The 20,231-nt window shown below is 49.7% G+C and overlaps 1 long non-coding RNA gene across 1 annotated transcript; it reads right to left on the reverse strand.

The window, feature by feature from the left end:
• Positions 1-3,516: 3,516 nt before the first annotated feature.
• Positions 3,517-19,605, reverse strand: LOC148423000 (uncharacterized). Its single transcript, XR_015865925.1, has 3 exons — positions 19,527-19,605; positions 18,246-18,371; positions 3,517-6,507 (listed from the first exon to the last, which is right to left on the reverse strand). It is a non-coding gene; the product is annotated as an uncharacterized LOC148423000 (long non-coding RNA).
• Positions 19,606-20,231: the final 626 nt, after the last annotated feature.

Raw genomic sequence — 20,231 nt, forward strand, 5'->3', positions numbered from 1 at the left:
GCGTTCAAAAGGTCTGTTTGCGATCATCCCTCGTGGGGACGGAAAGTCTCGGGAGTGTCTTGAAAGATTTTTCTGTCTGCGCGTTCCCCCAATGCCCATCAACTGTGAGCAAACGCTTACTTTCTCCGCGGACGGAAAAGACGGGGATAGTAATGAGAGCGTCTTTAATTATCTGCGGCGTTGGCGGCAGCCAGTAGTTATAAAAAATGAATCTCCATTGTACCAAAGTCATTAAAAATTGAACAAGGTCAGGAATGAAGCTACGCTCGCCATTATTCATTTCTCCCCTAATTTCAACTCGTTTTACATTCATCACCGAAATTGACAAGTTGCTCGGTGGTATTAGCAAGTTTTTATCTGAAGAGCCCGGTTCCCTTGGACTCTTTCAGTGCCGGTTTGTGCGCCGGTGACAGAAAACAAGCACCTTTTGTCCAAAATAGCTCGGTGTCTCTCGAACGACCTATTCTCAAACGGTGATGCCTAAGGGACGGAATATGCTTTTTTTCGAGGTAAAAACGGCCTCCAATCTTTCATATGGTAGCACCAATGTCTACACGGACGTAAAATACAATTTTCTTTCAGCCTTGAAAGATGCGTCGGAATGCTGGAAATGGGCTGGCATCACGCTTGGCACTGAAAGAGTCGATAAAAAGGACAAGCCGTTTCAGGCAATTTTACATCGCCGTTGCAATGAAATGTTTCATTTGCCTGACTAAACGATTGCATCATGGACCCATGATGAAGTTCGAGAGGCAGCAGGTAGCATCTCTGCTAATCCTCCGCGTATCAAAAAAAAAAAGAAAATAGAACATGAGAGCCAAACACATTGAAGAGAAAATGCCCCGAAGGCACATGTGGGCGGTCCCGGCTTCTTTTCTTTTCCGTAACATTTGATCCATTTCTCCGCATCAAGCTAATGCCGTGCTGTATAACGTATTTTGTCAGACTATAACTGCGAGAAAGCCAATTATGCGGTCGCGCTCCTCCCTCACAACGCTACTAGAAATTTTAAACGGGCTATCAGACTCAATATACATTTGGTGCAGACTTCGTTAGCGACAAATGGTAAGAAAAGACCTCTGAGGATCCTGGTTGCGACTACCGCGAGGAAAAGCATACCAAAAAATGACTGGGATGCTAAAATATTGCGTGGATTGTCAAAACGAGACTTTCAATACGCCAGGCCGCCGTCCCTTCAAAGCGTTTGCATCTCCAGATCCACCGATCCAAAGGAGAGATGGATGCAAAGACACGGTGGCTTAGGCTTAGGGTTAACCGTCGTGCCGACGACTCGTATTCAAAATATTTTGCACTGGCAAGTTTTCGAATGGTAAACCCAGCGCAAATTCGAGTAGTACTCGGACGAAAACAATTCGGAGCGCTACGCATAGGAATTGTTCAACACGCGTACGTCTTTTCGACAGCCGTCTTACTCCATACGCGGGGCGTTGTCTCGCGTGACCTTTAACATCAAAACCGAAGGCGATCGAATGTACTCGAGCGCCTGACGTAATTGATTACTTTAGTACTTAAAAAGGACTTTTAGCACCTATAATCATTACTTTCGCACTTTTACAAGCTAAAGCAATCGGTGGCGGTAAGTAAATGGAACTCTCATTTATGTTGAGTCGCTCTTCTAACAGGAAGCAGAAACTTCCCGGAACGGTTGTCGGTGAAAAGGCCCGGACTCAAAGCATGGGAAGCGAGCGCTCCGAGCGCTAGCCCGTTCATTGGCTATCGGCGTTTTACAAAGGCGCCGGAGCAGAATCCCCAAATCTTTTCTGGCAAAGTGGCACAAGCGTGTCATCCGGCATGAAAAGAGGGGGCTTTGTCTCCTCAATTGCCGCCGTCAGCCCCCTTTGTCTGAGCGCTCTCCTCCCGCTTGCTCCGAGGTAAACAGAGGCTCCGACGGGTCGCGCGTTTGCATGGCGGGCCTGCGCGTCACAGATTAAAGCCGCTTTGTTGCCCGTGATTTATGGCGGCCGCGGCGCGCCGTCGGGGCTTTGATGGCCGGCGTGCGGGGGCGTCGCGCGCAGGTGGGGCGCCCGCCCTGCCGGGCGGCGGATTCGTCCGGCGGGGAGACCGCTCCCGGGGCGCCGAACCCAACGCGCGCCTCTTCCGTCAATCGCACCCGCGAGTCCAGATTACCCCGCCGCCTGGACAAACTGCCGTATCTTTTCCACAAAGTAAGATTTGAAGAACGGTCTGACAGCTGACGTCCGACATCATGTTATACGTTACCGATAAACACGATTCGCCTTCGTTTGTTCACGCACTCAAGTTCGCGTTTGAAATGATGAACGATTACATCGATAAAAAGTAGGAATTCTGCAGACGGGCCGCGTCACGGAGTCCAAGGACGCAAGGAACTCAGTGACCTATAGTCCTACGCTCTACTGCACTTGATCTGTGACAAGCCGTCGAAACCGACGCATTTAATTCCCCGCCTTTGATTTGGCGGCGGAATGGAGATTTTCCCTCGACAGAAGCGTGGCAAAAATCATCACGGCGGGATGTTTGCGCATCGTAAACACTCAAAAATAGCTGGAGGTGGTCAGGAAGTGGGAGGAAAAAAAATGGAGGCCGCATCCACAGAGGCATGCCTTCAGTGCACGTGAAGTGCATAATTGCACGCACTGTTTTAACGTTGATTACACTGGGCGCACGCCACTGCGCTTTGTTTGTCTCTACACGCTGAGCAAATAGCACTAATGCGTGCCTGGCCAAATATTTGCCGCACTATATCAAACTCGGATGACAAATTGGGGATATCGAGAGAGGCCAAATAAGGTCGGCTGCGTGAACTAACAGAGTTGTCGGGCCCTCCCCTGTTCCGTCAAGTGTTTGCGCGCGCAACGTTGCGCTCGCGGGCGGCGCGCGCCGGCTTATTAAAAACTCCCAAGGAAATCTGGCGGAGTTCGCCCGCCCTCTTTAGTTGCTACTCTCGGACCAGCTCCCCGCTGGAACTCCATGCGGCCTGACTAAGCACCTCGCCGCCGCGCCGCGCCCCGCCCCCTCAGACCAGATGAGAGGACTCGACATGTGCTCCGTAGATAAAGAAGCCAAATGGAGATAATATGACAGCGCGGTATAAATCCCAACTGAAGGACTCAAAAGTCATTTCCTGATTTTTTTATTTTGCTCTGTAGGGAAAGGCTTTCAGAAGTAGAGCCGCTTTTTAAATGTAAACAGCCTAATGCGTTCCAAGCGCCCAAAATCGCTCCTAAACCCTGAAAATGAATATTATTCAACCATGAAAATGCATCAAAAACAGTAGCAAATACATATTAGAATGACATTAGAGCATAATACTCCAAATATATCATGTCAAAAATAGTAAAAAAAAAAAGTCTCCTAAACCCTTTAAAAGGAGCATGTACCTTTTAGTTTAGTTTGGGGTCATGCTTCCTAAGCTACGTGCTTCCACTTCAGATGCAAGAAATATGTTACAGACAGAAACACAAGAAAATATGAAAAAAATGACAAATATGAGCTTTATTATGTATTGCTCTGGTTTTGACATCGTCGCCAAACTTTTGTGCATCATAGAAAATAGCAGAATTTGCCCCTAAAATGAAGGCTGCGTGCTATATTTGAGGAATTACGTGAGTTGACTAAATCCAGCTGCAAATCTGGCCTCTTTGGTTTCCAAATCTCTTTGGCGCACGGCGTCCTCTATCCCCAAAAGCCATCCCAGCTATGAAACCGTTTTCACATCACTTTTTGAACAGTCCCCCAAATGTGCATTTGAACAGAGTCAGCCTGACCAACCGCTAGCGAGATCCCGCGAAAGTATTGGTTGCGCCAGAACGCGTAGAGTCGCGAATGGCGACCTCGACGCAAAGAGTGGACGACGCTCGCGTCTCGGCTCGTTACGGCCGCAAAAGACGAGCGTCGCACTTTCAGCGCCGGTTTCAAGTTCTCCGTCAATGAGAAGTTGACCGCGAGTCGACTGCTTTCGGCACGCCGGGAATTTCCCTCCATTTGCGACCTCCGACCCCGTATTGTATGTGTACGCCTGACGCGGTTTGCGCAGCTTGAGCGGGATGACAAATCAGCCGGCGCGCCATTGTTCGCTTTGCCGCCGCCGGGCAACTTCTTGCCATTGTGTCCGACTGGAGCGAAATGATTGCCCGCATCCCAGTGGGACGTTTTGACGGTTACGCTAGCAATTGTTTGTCATCGCAAATTCATCCTTTGCTGGGGTGTACGGAGCAGATAGCGGGATAACTTTCATCGGGATCAAACTTTTAACCTCGGCTGAAATGACCCCGTTTTCCTCTCGCGCCAAATTCGATGGTGGTTACCGTGACGGCCGGGTGTCGCCATGACGTGAGCGGCTACCGCTTGCGCCATTGTCAGAAGTTCGAGAAGAGGAACAAAACAGACATGTTGTATGTCACCATTTTTGGTGAGTGCGTGTTTGTTTTTTTCCTCTTTTTTTTTTTTTTTTCCCGTTAGCATCGAGTGGCGAGCGGAATGCGTCCGCGGCAGATAAATGGAGCCCGGGGGGCCCCCGGTGAGGCCTGACAGAGTGATGAATGGAGGACTTGTCTCCGGGATAGAGTGCAAGAATTATTGTCAGCCTCCATACAAGGAGGGATTAATAACCAAAACCTCGTGACACAAGGGTAATCATGGGAGATAAAGGGCAACAAAAAAAAAAAAGTCCTCAAGCATGGGAGGTTCGAAGAAGTTTGACCTTTAGTTAGATCAACAATGATCAACGCTCAGCAGCCACAACTGCGGAGGACAACGCTCAAATGCATGTACATACTGTATATATGTATCTTATATGCATGTTTTTCTTAGTTTTTTTTTTAGTCTAAAATGACTACGTGTACGCATTTTGGAGATGAGCCAATTTCAAGGTGTCAGTACTCACTATGGCCTCTCTCGGAGCAAGATACCGTCACTAAGTAGTAGTAGTCGTGAAATTCCAGTGACAAATGTTTTAGCTTTAAGATGATGTCATTGTTTTGGGGGGGGTGAAAGGATTAGCGGTATCATTACCCTGTACTGTCATTACTAGTACTGGTATTGGTCTCGAACTTTTTAAAGTCAAGGAAACAATTTTAGAAAACAATTTTTCCAAGGAGCCCATTCGCAAATGTTTGCAGAAAACCAACCTAAAAAAAATAATGAAAGCCTTTTTATTCAGCAACAGATTCAATTTGACAACAATTATATTTGTTTTTTTCAGTTATACTGGTTTACAAAATAAAAATTCTATTTCACCATTTTGTTTGAGGAGCCGGCAAATGCATTTTTGTTGTTTTTAATGCGGACGTTTCTTTTTTTAATCGCGCGGATCGCGGACAGTAAAAATTCTACGGATGGAGAAGGCCTCATCACAGCACATGGCGGGAAACTAAAGGACAATTCTTTTGAGCGTTTTTTGACGTGGGCCAGCAGGAAGGTCCTCGAGCTTTCTATGGGCCCGGCGAGTTCCTGTGTTGAGCAAGGCCAAGGTGGCCTCCCACTCTCCCGAGATTGCTCATATTCATTGTTTGGCGGCAAGTAGAGGGCGCCCATTGTTTGGCCTGGCATGTTTTGATGCCGCAAAGCACCGCTAGCTGCCTGCTTGTCCTCTCCCGGGACAATGACCGGCGCCCGATGAAGGAAAAACACGTGGTCTATTAAAAGCCGTCGTTTTCAAACGCTCGCGGATGGAGATGCTCCGTTGTTTTGTCAGGTTCAGGCTACCCAAAACATCTGACGAACAAGAAGGAAGACGAGGGCCTTTTACTCACGTGGAGAGCGGACAGCGCCGTCCGTCCTTACAGATCTCCTGCCGTTCTGAATGCACTTTCTTTGCGCCCCTTCTTTTATTTGTGAGGGTTGGCCCTCGTTCCAAAACCGCTTGCTGCCCTAAAAGGTTAGGGGACGCTTTATGGCAGCAAAGTAACAATAAGTTTCTGAAAGTGGGGGATGTATGTGGAAGTCTATACACTATGAGTCCATGCAATCACTGCTATCTTCTTTCGCTGTAGACGCTGTTTACTGTCATCTACAGTATGGGAGAATATCGGTGGAGCGTTCACGTGTCAAGCAAAAAGCAAGCTTTGTAGCCAGAAAAATAAGATATATAAACTTGATAAATACAGTACTCGCACAATCGGCGCAATGCTCTGTGCTTTTGAAAAGGGGATCCATCTTGTGGGCAGCGAATTTGTCCAGCAGGGATGACACCAACAGTGGTTGCGCGCGCTGCTGCTGCTGCCGCCGCTGCCGCTGCTGCCGCTGCTGCTGCTGCTGCTGGGATTGGCACGTTCACCTCGGGGCTCGGGGAGCTCTCCGAAGGCGCGACTCATCAGCGGTGCGCGGAAATCATTTCATTGTTGCGAGATTGACATTTGGATGGAGAAAAAGGACTAGGTTGGAGACGGACGGGGAGATCTCACACGCGGACGGACAGGAGGCCTCGAGAGGTGGAGCTGACAGCAGCTGCGTTCCGGCTTTATGTCTTACGGTGGCGCCTTGGCTCCGGCCTTCCATCTTCATCCGCTGTTTTCAATCAGACGGGACCATAAATTATTGTCACAAGTCATCCCGGGTGCCCGCGTCGCGCCCGCGTCGCGCCCGCTGCCGGCTCCCCGCCTGTCCCGCTCCATCAAGTCAGCGCGCGCTGACGGCAGCCGCGCCGTGGGGTCAGTCACAGGTGGGGCCCTCTGAGTCCTATGCGACGATGTCGTCTTTCATCCGAAAAAGTCTATTTTAAATTAGGTGGCGTGAGTCGCACAAAAATAGGTAAATAAAAGGACCATTGTTCACTAAAAACGATTACTGCCCCCCTCCGTAACAGCAACCGTATGTTTTTCGATATACCGTGAAGCAATGCGTGTAAGTAGCGGAAAGTTGCCATTTTAATAACACGCACCACTTTCATTGGGCAGCCACGATCTGGGTCAGATTCAGACAAATTCAAATAAAAAAGTTGGGCTTGACTCTCGAGAGAGGTCGACTCGTACACGGAGAAACACGGTACATCAACTTCAAGTGAGATTGTATGCTGCCCCCTAATGGTCTGGAGAGTTTTACACAAAGTACAGGCAAGCTCAACTTACCGAGGAACCGTTGTTCTCCATTCTTATGGCTTAACAACACCAAAAACAAGAAAAAAAAAAAAAAATCTGACTTGGAAGACTGCTGCAAACGCAATATTATTATTCCCATTGTCCTCAATGGTGTCATTGTTGGCTGAGGCGAAACACTGCGCGTTTATACCTCCGATCTGTAACTTTGTAGTCGGCGATGATAAGCGTGGGCGACTTGTTAACCACTGAATATGAACATTTGAGAGAACAATTCATCATATTGTGCGGAGCTGGAACGCAAACGCGAACGGCAGACTGCGCATCTGTGATGCAGCCTGATCCTTCATTGTTCCAGGGGGGGGAAAAAAAAGATGCGCTTTCATCACAGAACGCAGTCAGAAAAATGGGCTTCCCCTCTTTTCTCCTGTCTGTTAAATATTCATCCGGCTCCTCGGGCAAGTCGCCCGGGAAATGGCGGCATACGCCGCGTTATTTTTTCTCCGGCCCGGCGCTGTTATTTTGCCTCGGCGGGCAGCGAGCGGGTGGCACCCGCACCTCCGGCGAAACACTGCTGTCGCAGCCCGTCACGGGGAGAGCGCCTGTCCCTTTCAATTAGCGCCGTCTGCCCAGCAACGGGGGCAGGTGGGAAGTGCTGGAAAAGGAGGTCCCAAAACTCCAGATGGGGACCTCGGCTCTGGGGGTACGTGAGGTTTAAACAAGATTTCTGCAGATATCGGCCAATCTACTTGAATGCTTTATAATGGCCTGACGGGAACAGGACATTTTCAAATGAAGAGCAAATGAACTGGGCAATGATACGACATCTTGCTGAAATACGAATCATTTGCAAAATGCAGCACGCCGCGAAGGCGTTTTGCCTTTCACTTGTTTTGCACTTGTTGCATGCCGTATTTGTCTTTTTGTGGCGTCTTGCGATATTCCTCGCCCTTCGAATCTAGCCATGGAATTGGGCTCTTGAATCAATGGATACATTTTTTTTTCTGGCCCGCCCGGGACATTCGACACCGGATACGCCGACGGTCCACGGAACAAGTGGAGGGCGGTTTCTCTGTCGATCTTGTCCATAGAGGACGTGGAGGACATCTACATTATTGGGATCCTCCTTATTGGAGCTGGTGGATTTCTGCGGTATTGACAAAATGGACCAATGAGGACAGCCGGATTAGAGGAGAGGCCGCATGCCCATTTTGAATGCAGTGCGCAATGACCAACTCTCAGACTCGTGCTACGAGCGAGCTGAAGCGCAAACTTGACGCGGCTACTAGCTAGGAGAGGTCCCCCGGTAAAACAGCTGTTCCGCTAGCTCATGAAGTCAAAACGTTGTAGTCCGATAACAGCGACCTTATCTTAGATATCTTTAACGTTCCAGAAAAAGCGCTAGGGAGAAAACAGGTGAATTTTCACAAGTAAAAAACACCATTGATGTAGTTCCATCCATTAGCAGATGCAGATACCGGCAAATCAATGTGATGAAGAAGGAGCGTGAGAAAGGAGTCACACGCGAAAAGGAGCTCCGGCGGCCGCGAGCCCAGCCAAAGGGCCGAGCGCCGGCGCGCTGGGAGTCAAAAGAAAAGGGAGAAGAAGAAAGGGCAGGCGCGCCTCCGGCTCGTTGATTCGGAATGCCACGTTCAGGTGGGATTTGCGCCCCGCAACTCTCGGTGGAAAGAGCCCACGGGCGGAGCTTGGTAAACACGGGCGGCTGGAGCACAAGCCGAGACGTCCCCGCGGGGCTCCCGCCCAAAGCGACGGACAACTCGGGTCCTCCGGGGACGCCGCCCCGCAGCCTTTTACGCGCTCCCCTCCTCCGACGCGCCCGATTCCAATGCTCAGGATCGCCCGTTTCTCTTTTTCACCGTCATACCGGCCCTCTGACAGAAACTGACCCCGATGCGGCCCACCATCAAATAAGAACTTGAGCATAACTCACGTAAATGCCAAGACTAAACGACAACAAATCACACATTGGGAATTCTGCCGCGACAGAAAAAAACGGCTATTGGTAGGCACACATTTTTCTATTTTGAAGTCCTAAACAGGCAAGAATTTTTCGGATTCAGAAGCGCGTTCGAATTTAAGCGTGGCTGCTCCGGATGCTTTGGGCCGTAATGCCTGTTGAGACCGTGGTCCCAAAGCGGCCGCCGTGCCCACTAAAGAGTTCGTGTTATTCAAGCACAGATTTGTGGAGAAAAGTGGTCCGGTTTTGAATCACGCGGTTATAAGTTGACCCCCCGATTCAAAATGAGGGCAAATAAACATACACGGAGAAATACGGCATTGTCCACCGGCAGCTATATTACATTTGTCACGTGCGCTTTATTTTGGAGAAAGCCTGATTGGAGAAGCGCTAGCATAAGGGGCTACCTGACGGCCCATAATGGAAAGTATCAAAACCCTATATCCCAAAATGTCCAATCGGTATCCACGGTTTCCACGCTCTTACTTCCTTGAACGCGGGTCGACCCCCGTGATAGGTCCCCAGCGCACTTTCAAGTAACGCCAGACACCGCCAGGCAGCCGCTTGTCTTCCATATGTATCCGCTCGTGAGGAGACGAGCGTCTCTTTGTTCTCTTCCCATTCGCGAAAAAAGCTTGAATTCATGTCGTACTCGCTTCCTTTCATCCTCAGTCAGACACATGTGCCGCCGTGTCTTGGACTGCCAGAAAAAAATAATAAAATGGACCGTTTGGGTCACTTGGTGGAGCTGACAGATAAAATGTCCATTATGGAGCTATTTTGTATTTTTATGACATGACACATTTTCAAACGTGCGCTTCATGGAATCACGCTCAAATCTTAATCGCGGCTCAATGTTGGCCACTGTTAAACGCTGGTTAGCATTAGCTATTAGCACCGCTTTGGGAAAGAGAGACACCCCCTTTCAACACTTTGATTGCTCGATAATTTGAAGTTCAAATAAAAAAATAAAACACGCGGCGCACGGGCGGACTTTCCAATTGTAGGTCGGTCATTTCAGGATTGGAAGACATTTTGGTTTCAAAATTCTTGAAAAGTCAACCTGCACGTTTTTGATTTTCTGCTACAGACCACTGCTACCCTTATTACGCGAGTATATAAATAAAAACCTCAATATACTCAATCACGGTAACGGGGTTACAAATCTGATTAGCTTTTCCCAGCGGGAGTTTAGGTTAGGTTTTTGGGGGCTTGGAACAGATTAGGCTATTTAGATGTAAAAAGAGTCTCTGCTAATGAAAGATTGACACTCCGAAACGACTTCAGGAATATAGTCCGATATGGATTTCTGCCAATGATATTTCACTTTTTCATGGGCCTTGTTGTACCCGTTTTCAGTTGTCCCAAAAGTATCTGCGGGTCTCACGCGGCTCTCGGGGGCGCCCCAGATCTGACGGGGCGCCCCCCCCTCCATCAGTCACGTCGGCGGAGGAGTGGGAGCCTCGCTGGCGGTCACGCCAACAAGCGCGAGACGCAAGCTGTTCCTCTCCAGGTGCTCGTGAATGCACTTGTCCTTGATAGCTCGGCCGTACGGCAACACAAAGACATGCACGCGGCTGCCATGTTGACAAGGCGCCGGCGTTTCTCAATGTGCAAATGGCACAGCGCTTTTCACTGCCCTCCCGCTGTTGTTGCCATTTCAAAAAAAATGTATTGGCTCCATTCATGGTATGGGAATATTCTTTGAATTGCGGCGCTGCAAAACGCTCATTTGTGGCCACAAAATACTTCATTGCGGCCATCAAATATGTTTGAGGGAGCCTCGTTTTTGTTATTTATCGTTACATCCAAAGTGCCTGATTTCCAACACACGCACATAAACTCCGGGGCATTGGGGGGGGGGGGGGGGCACACAGAAATCACGCTACTTTGCAGATGGGGGGCGTTCAGGCCCCATTAAAGAGGGAAAAGGAGGGAACGCTCCATTTCCTGGCCAAAAACGAGTCCAAACATAACATTCTTCCATTTTTTTGCTCCCCCCGTCTTTGGCGGATCCACGGATAGGGCGAACGGCGCTAGGCGAGCGCAAACACGTCGGAAACCTTTCAAGCGGCGGACATCGGGGACGCCGGCTCGAGGCACTCTCGCCAAGGAACTAATCAAGATTCCTCAACAATTAGCGCAGGATCCTAATTAGCGGATGAAAAGGAGCCGGCGAGCAGTTGCAAGCAAGTTCCATCTTCCGGCGCTCCCGTATTATCAGCCGTCCCCGGCTGAACGGCGGCGCGACCTTGCCTCTCCGAGGCCCGCTCCGACGTCCGCCGTCGCGCCGCCGACGTTCGTCTTTTCCGCGGCGCGGTACAGCCGGACAGTTCATTATCGGGGAGCCGAGAGCCCGGGTCTCCTTTGCCGGCCGGAGAATGAAGAGGGTGTGACCGTAGGGAGCCTCGCTGATGTCAGGCAATCTTTCAAAAAAAAAAATTAAATGCACCAGTGCTAGCAGGGATGACTCGTGTTATTGAGGGTACCGGCTCCCTCCTCTAATGGGGGTATTTAGGGCAATTACCATAAAAACGTCAAGGCAACGTCCCTGCGAAGGCTTCTTCTAAGTCTACGATTACCGTCAAGCGCAAAAAAAAGGAGGCGGAAGACTTAGCGCCACCATTTAAGACTCGTCCCGTGTGAAAAATGTCGTCCGGAGATGCTAAATGGGCTAATCCGTCCTCGGAGTAGACTTTTAAATGGGCGTTCCAAAGCCCACAACGACGGGTCTTAAGCAAATACGCGCTGGGGCGCTCAATTAAAAGACTAAAGATGAGGCCGTCGGCTCCCGTTGGATGGAGCGCATCTGGCCCGGGGAGAGGACGGCAGGCGGAGAGAGACGCTCTCGTTTAATGGATGGCGGAAGCCCGCCATCTGGAAGCTGGCGCGCCAAGGGCTCTGAACCTTTCCGACGCTCCGCTTCAAAGCCGCGGTTACGAGCGGGCTGGCGTCCCCCGCACCTGGACTGCGCCCGGCCAACTCCTCCGCAAACGTCAGCACATGGCTGGCATGACGGCGCGCGGGCCGCCGGCTCTTTGAAGCGGCTTCAAGGAAGCCAAAGGGAAAAGTGCCACGGCCGGGCGGCGGGGGGCCGAGCGGCCGCTCCGGAAAGCGCGTCCGCGGCGAACGCCCGCATCGGGAGCCGCCTCGGACATCGGTCGACGGGGAACGAGATCCGGACGATGAATGGCGCTCGCCGTCCTCGGACAAAAGTCCAGCTTGTCGGGAGAGCCCGGGAAAATCAAACGCTGCTTTTCGCTTAGGCCATCCGAAGCTCAAAATATATACGATAACTCCGCAAATATAAGACGCGCATTTTTTGCGCACAAAAAATATGGGGGTGTCGTATAAACGGTAACTGAAAAATACGCTTTTTTTCTGTCCTGTAATCGGACACCGTTCAAGGAAGATTGATCCGCGAGACACATAGGCCGAGTTTCGACGCACAGATTCGAGCGTATTTCCAACAACAGTTAGCGTAATGGTATGAGCAAGGGGTTGGACGTCAGTTGCCTGTTAGCAGCAAGTGCCTCAGTTGCAGCTAACAGCAGCTCATATCGGCCGAGATTATCGGGGCGTTATTTTCAACAAAAGAAGCGAGCAGGCTGAACCACCGTCCGGGGCCATCCTTCTCACCCGCAGAAATATTACTAAAACCGGGAAGATCATGTAAAGGTCATGATGTCTCCGGCGGATCTAATGAAGAGTGCACCTTCATTCATCATAAAGTCGGTGAAACGCGGATGCCGCGAAATTTCCGGTATTTACGATCAAATGAACTGCGTCGCGAGGAAAAGGAACAACAACCGCTTCGAGTGCATTTGCTACAGTGGCGAGGCCTTTTCGTGCGTTGGGGGCGTCCTTTGAAGCCCCGGCCTATCAATCAGGCCGGCTTTGTCCCGGCGGAGCCGCGAGCCGGCCATCGCTCACGCCGCGCCTATTTTCACACCATCTTATCGGCGGCGGCCAAGCCGTGACGTTTGGCTTTTGTTCTTTCCGGCTCCGACCCGCTTGATGTTTGCTCGCCGGTCCTGAGTTACGTTTCGCTGTCGCGACGGGCGGAAAATTACCTCCAAATGTTTGGCCGCCGCTCAAAGGGAAGCAGCGGGAAGTCGGGGAAAAGAAGGAGTGCGCGGAAGACTTGTATGACTGCCATTTGACCTCTCGCAGCTTTTAAGAGACGATGCTAAAAGGTGGCGTACTGTATTTTGCGCCACGAGATGGGAGCTTGACATTGCCCCAAAACGCCTAACACGTTCCAGAAGTGCACTGAAAGCTCCCATGTCAAAAAAAGCCTGCTTCCGTTGTTCGCGTTCTAATGCAAAAGTTACAAAACGCACACGCGCAAAAGGCTCACTTTTGACTTATGGATTTGATATATATATCCATATATATCCATATATATATATTATTATATATTATATTCTGGTCTATTGTCCCCTGGTGGCTAGCAACACCAACAAAAAAAAGCAGATAAGCCGCACTGGACTAGAAGATGCAGGGCTCAAATCATGAATAGTCTGAAAATATGGTATGAGAGCGATTTTGTTCATCGTCACCTTGAGGAGCAATTCTATCATTTGTGGAGCTTTTTCTTTACCGCGGTAATCAGATCAGCCAGATCAAATTCAGGTTTCAAAAAGCTGATAAGATGCACTGGACTATGAACCGCAGGGCTCAAATCATGAGACAAAAGGCCTCAAAAGCAAAGTATAAGCTGACACAGTCGACGTGAGGTTTCTTCTTCATGTGCATCAGGCCTGGACTCGCGGCGCCGCCGGGTGGCCGGCTTGACGGTGGCGTTCGAGTGCGAAATGGAAGAGCCCCCCCGTGACGGGTCCTCCAAACCCCATCCGGTCGCCCAAACCGCGGCGGGAGCGTTTACCCGAACCGCCTCGGAGCGAACGGGCCACAAAGCGAACGCGAGAAGCTCCCGACGCGCGGGGAGGAGCGATTGTGAAAGATGCCGCTAATTTGAAGGTCATTGAAAGAGCGGCGGGCGCCGCGGCTCCGGAGGGGGGCCGGGGAACAAGTGCAGAGGGGGAGGCCCGCCTGCGGGGCGGCGCTGCCAGCCGGCCGCTCCAAACCTCTCCGCGGCGCCCCTCATCAATCTCCGGGGGGGGGGCGAAGGGCGGGGGCGCCGAGGGCGCTCGCCTTTATTTTATTATTGATACCCCTGCATCACGCGCCAGCCGCCGAGCCGTGGCGGAGAAGCCGCAAAAGGTCAAAGAACCGCAGGCGGGACGGGACACTTGCTTCTCATTTACGGGCAAAGTGACACAAACGCCCTCTGACATCGCGACCTTGACTATGGGCGACGGCGCGGGGAGGAGGGCCGGACCCGGTCTTGGTCGTTTAGCAAACCGAGAGAAGAGGTTCCGCGCAGATTTTAATCATGGCCGATCCAATGTCATTTCTCACTTCTTTTCTGGAAAATAACAAGCTCGGCTAATACCAGCTGCTGGTAGCGGCCTCGTTGATACAGTCGGCCACCGGTTTATAAGACGCACTCATACTTTTGATGCCATTGGTCCATTGGTCAAGTGGTCGGCGCACGCTGTGAATTTCCGCCTTCGATCTAGAGCGCAGGCCATCGTCAGCAAAAGAATTCGGCGCCTTGTTTTGGGAAGCAGTCAACAAAACCTGGACTTGGCAAAGGCTCGCATTTGTGTTTTGATGCGTCCGGAACAAAGCCAAGGCGTTTTGTAAAGGCGGCGCGCGGCGAGCGTCCGCTGATCCGCGCCGTCAAGCGCCGCAGCTCCCGCCGGCACAATGACGAGCTCACACTTCAATTAGCGGCCGGCGCGCGCGCGCACAAAACGCACTTATTGGTTTAGCGTAGCATTGTCTTCCCGAAGAACGGCAACATCACCTTCAAAGCGCCCGCTAATCTTGGATTTGGACACTCCCATAGAAAGGCGACAAGAAGCGTCGGGGGCCAAACAATTGCCGGTCGGCTTCCCGCGTCCGCCGCCAATTAGGCCGAGGGATAAACACGAGTTTAAGACACTGGAAGTCTTTGCCTAAGCGCAGAACAATCCCGCATGAGCGCAACGCCATTGTTTGGCGCCAGCGTCGCCCAACCACGGAAAGAAGCTTATCTTATCGCGCGTCTTTGTTGCGGACACCCTTATTGCTTTGTTCCCGCGTCTCCTTAACAGCATTACACGCGTGAAACTGTTCGGCGGAGGCGGGCCGGAAAACAAACGGCATTAGCCGGGATATTAGCGTAGCGTACAAGACTCGGAAGTTGAAACCGAACAATGCTCTCCGATGTTTGTGATTTGCCCAGCTTTTTTTTTTTTTTTTTTTTTAATCTAAACCATTGGAGCACATAGAATGTAGGGCTGTCATGAAACCGTACTTGTGTTGTTCAAAAGCGCAGGGCCCGCCGCACGCCACGCATCCTCAAATGAAATATCGCTTAAAATAATCACTGGAAGGTGACGTGAACAAGAAGAAAGAGAACCGGGATGGAAATCGTTTGACTGGTGCTACGTAATGCTCACTACACTATGCTTTTTACCGGTATGAAATTATAAATATGATTATGGCTGATTAAAATCCAATGTCAACTTATGGTCTTTCTAGCATCATTGGATTCGGTTTCTTTTTTTCACTTTACACTATCCGTACGTCACGGATTGGATCCGGGTAACAGGTAAACAGAAATACTCGGAACGTGCCACCGTTAAGCTAGCGGCTTGCCCGAGCGACATCGATGCCCTTCTGGGTCGAGGGCGAGCGGCCAAAGCGCGGCCCCCCGATATCAAGCACAACCACGCTGCGTGTCGAGTAGTCGTTTGAAAGAACCCTTACTTCCCCTTTCAAATGCGTAACGTTCGGGGAGGCCATGTGGATTGTTGAAAAGGTGTGTGTGTGTGTTTTACACAGGAAGTGGCAAGAGCTGCACAAATTCTCGACGCTAGCGTGTGGTTTCAACAAATAGCCGTGACAGGCGCGAATGTGATACCATAACCGCTGTCGTTTGTTGATGTATTATCATATCTTCTTTTGGGTCATCACATCAAAAGCGGAATGAATAGTAAAAAGCCTATTAAGACTTATTGTTTACAACGGAAGTGAGTCCAGATTATTTAGCTGCTCGATGTTCTTAAAACGAAGTTTCATACTCGACGGTATGTTTTTCAGCCGGGGTAGTTCACGTAAATCCACAGTATCTTTGAAATAGTTGAAAACTCCCTCCCCTGGTGGTGAATAAAATACAACTTTAACTTTGCTGTCTCCCTTTCTTGACTGGGAGATTTTCCCCTGGTGGCTAGCAAAAAGACGTTTTTCTTTTTTTACCGGCCGGAATGAGTTTCCATAGGTTTCCTCGGATATCCGGAGAGGAGGAAAGTAAGCCCGACGCTTCCCACCAGAAGAAAACGAGCGGGCCCGATGTTTAAGACGGAGCCAAAAATGGCGTCTCGCTAAAGATTGCCAGCCTCCGCGTGGACTTTGTCCACTGTGAGAAATGTTAAGTGCTTCCCTCGAAGCCGTGGGCGCCCGCCCCCGCACATCCCCCCATTGTCCAAACGCACACAAACGTCCGAGGGGCCCCGGGGGCCGGCCGCCGAGCCCCGCCCACACGCCCCGTTGACCCCGCCTCCCCGCGCTTCCGGCCTTTCTGGACGCCGTCCCGACATACCAGAGCTCGTCGGTTAGCGCGTATTTTTAGCCGGCGTTACTAAATTAGGAAGGCTGCGGGAGCGAAGAAGAAAGGGGCGCGACGGGGCCGGCGTTTGCCCGGGGCGCGCGCCAAGCCCGCCGGCCAAAAGCGCGCGGGACAAACAAACCCCGTCAATGGCTGCTCTCATGGGCTGCCAGAGCGGGTCGCATGACGGGGGGGCGCGCCAGCCAATACGTTCAAGGAAGAAAAGTGTCTCCGGAGTCCAATTGCCAGACATAACTTGTTGTTTATTTGCCCCTATGTACATTTCCTCTTCCTACCGTTTGGAAGAATTTCTACTTGTGTGAATGCGGCTATTTACCCGCTTGAAACACCCCATTCACGCATTCCGGCTCCTTATAATTCTGGGTTTCGGGCCTACGCCGAAAACACAGCTCAACTTAAATGCCCGGGAGCAAAGACTTCATTGAGACGCTTCAAATGTAGATTTTCTTTCAGAGGTTTTGTAGGGAGGATAAATGTAGAAAAGTGATCCTATACTTGCGCAAAGTGTCTTGCTTTCGTACATTTCTCACAGTAGGTCGTTCCACATACGTGCGGCTTCTAAAAAGAAAAAGGTTTTGAGAGATCCCCGGAAAAACTTGTCAGTCTTGGCCCACTGACCTTTAAAGTACTTTAAAGAGTGAAGGGATATGCTGATTAGTACGAGTAAGAGGCCTTTCATTACGCTTTGTGCTGGTACTCCGAGTTTAGTTAATCGGTCCAGAAATGCTTCTTTAGTTGCTACAAATAATGAATATCTGTTCTTTATCTATGCGACTGATGTACAGTGACAGCCCGGTAGAAGGATGAACTAAACAAGTCCAGATTTCACACTGAAGATTTGAATAATTTGAGACGAGGTCATCATTATTTCAGTACACACTTTTTGGGACTTGGCTCACGGAAGATTTGTCCAATGCACTGTACAGTAACTGTTTTTGCATTGTTTAAAAATGTGCCGCTTTTCTACGTATCAACATTATGAAAGAACGTTAATTGAAGTAAAACGTCACGCAATAAATTGCATAAAAGGTGGCATTCCCCATTTCCCCCAGCGGGTGGAAGTGTTGGAACAAGAGTATAAAAATACTTGTAAAATAGTGCCATCTTGAGATGGTTTGGGAATATTACAACATACAACCTCCATCGTTGTGACACCACAACAAGCAAAAATCGTGACAAAGACAGATTGTTTTCAGGCCCACTAACCGAAACAAAACATTTTGGTTAATATTGCATTTGGGTCAAATAAATATAGGAAGAAAAATTCCACCCGTTTTGATCCAATTTGTCACTGGCTTAAAAAAGACATCCCGGCTGTGGAGGGCTCAGTAACCAATCACGGAAAAGCAAGTCATTTCGAACATATTATTTCCAAGAAAACTTTGGGACTGGCTCCCCTTTAAACCACACCCAAATATCTCGAATATTAGGATTTCGTTTTAGTCATTTTCCCCTTTGCAACTGCAACTGACGTCCGGTACCTGCATTTCGATATTTGGCCGATAGGAGGCGACAGTAATACATTTTTGCAAAGAAAACCATCAAAACAAACCTGAGGAAACTGGAATGGATGCTTTGCTTTTCATCAACAAATGAGTAAGAATTTGCCATGACGTTTCCTCTCATTGGACAGCAGCAGAGCGCGCGATGCAGGGGAATGGAATGTGAACGCCAAAGCCTGCAACAAGAAACACATTTGGTCCAAAAGATCACAAGCTCGCACTTGAGAGGTTTGGACAAAAGGGGGGTGGTTTGTGGCCGCCTCCCCAAAATGAAGCCTACTCAGAACCTAGCACATTATTTACTTTTAAGCGAATTTGAATCAATTAGCAGTCAAAATGTCATTTTTTCCGGATTTTTTTGGATGAGCCTGCGCGTTTAGTGAAAAGGCATCACACCTCGAAACAGATTTTCGCCTCTCGAGCGGCGACGTCACTTTTTCCGCGCCAACGCCGTGACTGACAGCAGCCTGGGGCGCTAAAGGGGGCCTTGGCAACTTCAACAACTCTTGCCTCAAGCTCGCTCGCAAATCCCGATAAGTGACAGGCGCAAGGACTTGATGGCCACTTCTACGCCGTCTCCTACATGTTGGAGTTCATCACGTTGTCGCGGAAACCAAACAAACAGCCGGGGCCCGACCGGATCTCTTATATAATCCCGTGTCAAATATATGAGCTCTTCTCGGAAGCCACATTTCGAAACTATTACATGTTGTTGCACACACAGTAAGAATGCATTCACAAGATACGAAATAAGCTGCGCGATGTGCTCCTGGGCCGACTTCAGCAACGCGCCCCTTGGGGGGCCCCTAGCTCGCCGCGGTAACGATGAATAAAATCTTCATCTACCTAAAATCCTATCTATTTTCACATGAGGCAATGTAAATATACTTTCGACAAATGTTGACCTTTTACAGAGCACGGTCACCTACTTTAGTACTTTTAGCAATCGATAACTCAAAGGGGTCGTAGCATGCTATTGAAACCATTTCCACGGTGTCACGTGTGGAGATCAAATACGTTGTGCACATTGGCGATTTGGTTTCTTATTAAATATACGTTTTAGGGAGCCAATACTTCCAAGCAGGAAGTAAAGGGCCTCGTTTGCAAGGACGGCGCCGTGTTGCAGCTCAAGCGGCCACGCAATCCATCCATCCATCCATCCATCCATCCATCCATCCATCCATCCATCCATCCATCCATCCATCCATCCATCATGGTGAGCGCTCGCCGATGATGGCGACTATTCCAAAAGCGTCGAACGGGCGTTTTACAGATTACATCTCAGCCTAAAAGTTGAAATGCGAATCAAAGAGAAATGGCTGTTCCCGTACTTTTGACTTGGACGTTGTGGCGGGCGCTGCAAACTCTTCTTCGCAATTCCAGCCTGGGATCAAATGGCGCTACTGAGCGATGTCTGCCACTGTGTGGTCAACACGTTGTTCAGCACTGGTATTACATCGTTCAGTGGCTCAGCTAATGTAAGGTTTTTTTTAGTCGTCATTTCATGTACAGTACTAATTTAATCACTCGAGAGGAACATTATATAGCACATATATTTTTACCGCACCATATGCTCAAAATTGATTATGTAATCTTGGCAGTGCCACTGCTGTAATGGTAAACATAAAAAAATACAACACAAGTACAGCTTTGTACAACGACTTTCTGAATGATGAAATGAAAAATAGTCTGCCTATATAAAACCACGTGAAACAAAAAATATCAAGCATTACTGCCTACATCATCTTTCAATGTTCTTAAAAAAAAACAAGTGAAAGTTTGTAGCACTATCCCTCTCTCTTTTATATATACATACATGGCGAGATGGAGATGATGTAGTGGGCGCAAGGTCTCTCAGGGGCTGCTATTAGAGTGAGGGGCTAATCTGGGAAGCTTCCCCGGCGTGAAATAGCACACGGGGTGACTTTGTGTTTCCTCAACCTGGACGGAGTCAAACAGATGGCACAGCACCCTTTTAGCAAAGCCAGCCAATGTGCATTAGAGGCAAGTTGACCCCCGTTAGTGCGAAATGCCAC

This window comes from Hippichthys cyanospilos, chromosome 6, assembly GCF_059441005.1.
Source record: "Hippichthys cyanospilos isolate Australia breed blue-spotted pipefish chromosome 6, RoL_Hcya_1.0, whole genome shotgun sequence".
Lineage (NCBI taxonomy): Eukaryota > Metazoa > Chordata > Actinopteri > Syngnathiformes > Syngnathidae > Hippichthys > Hippichthys cyanospilos.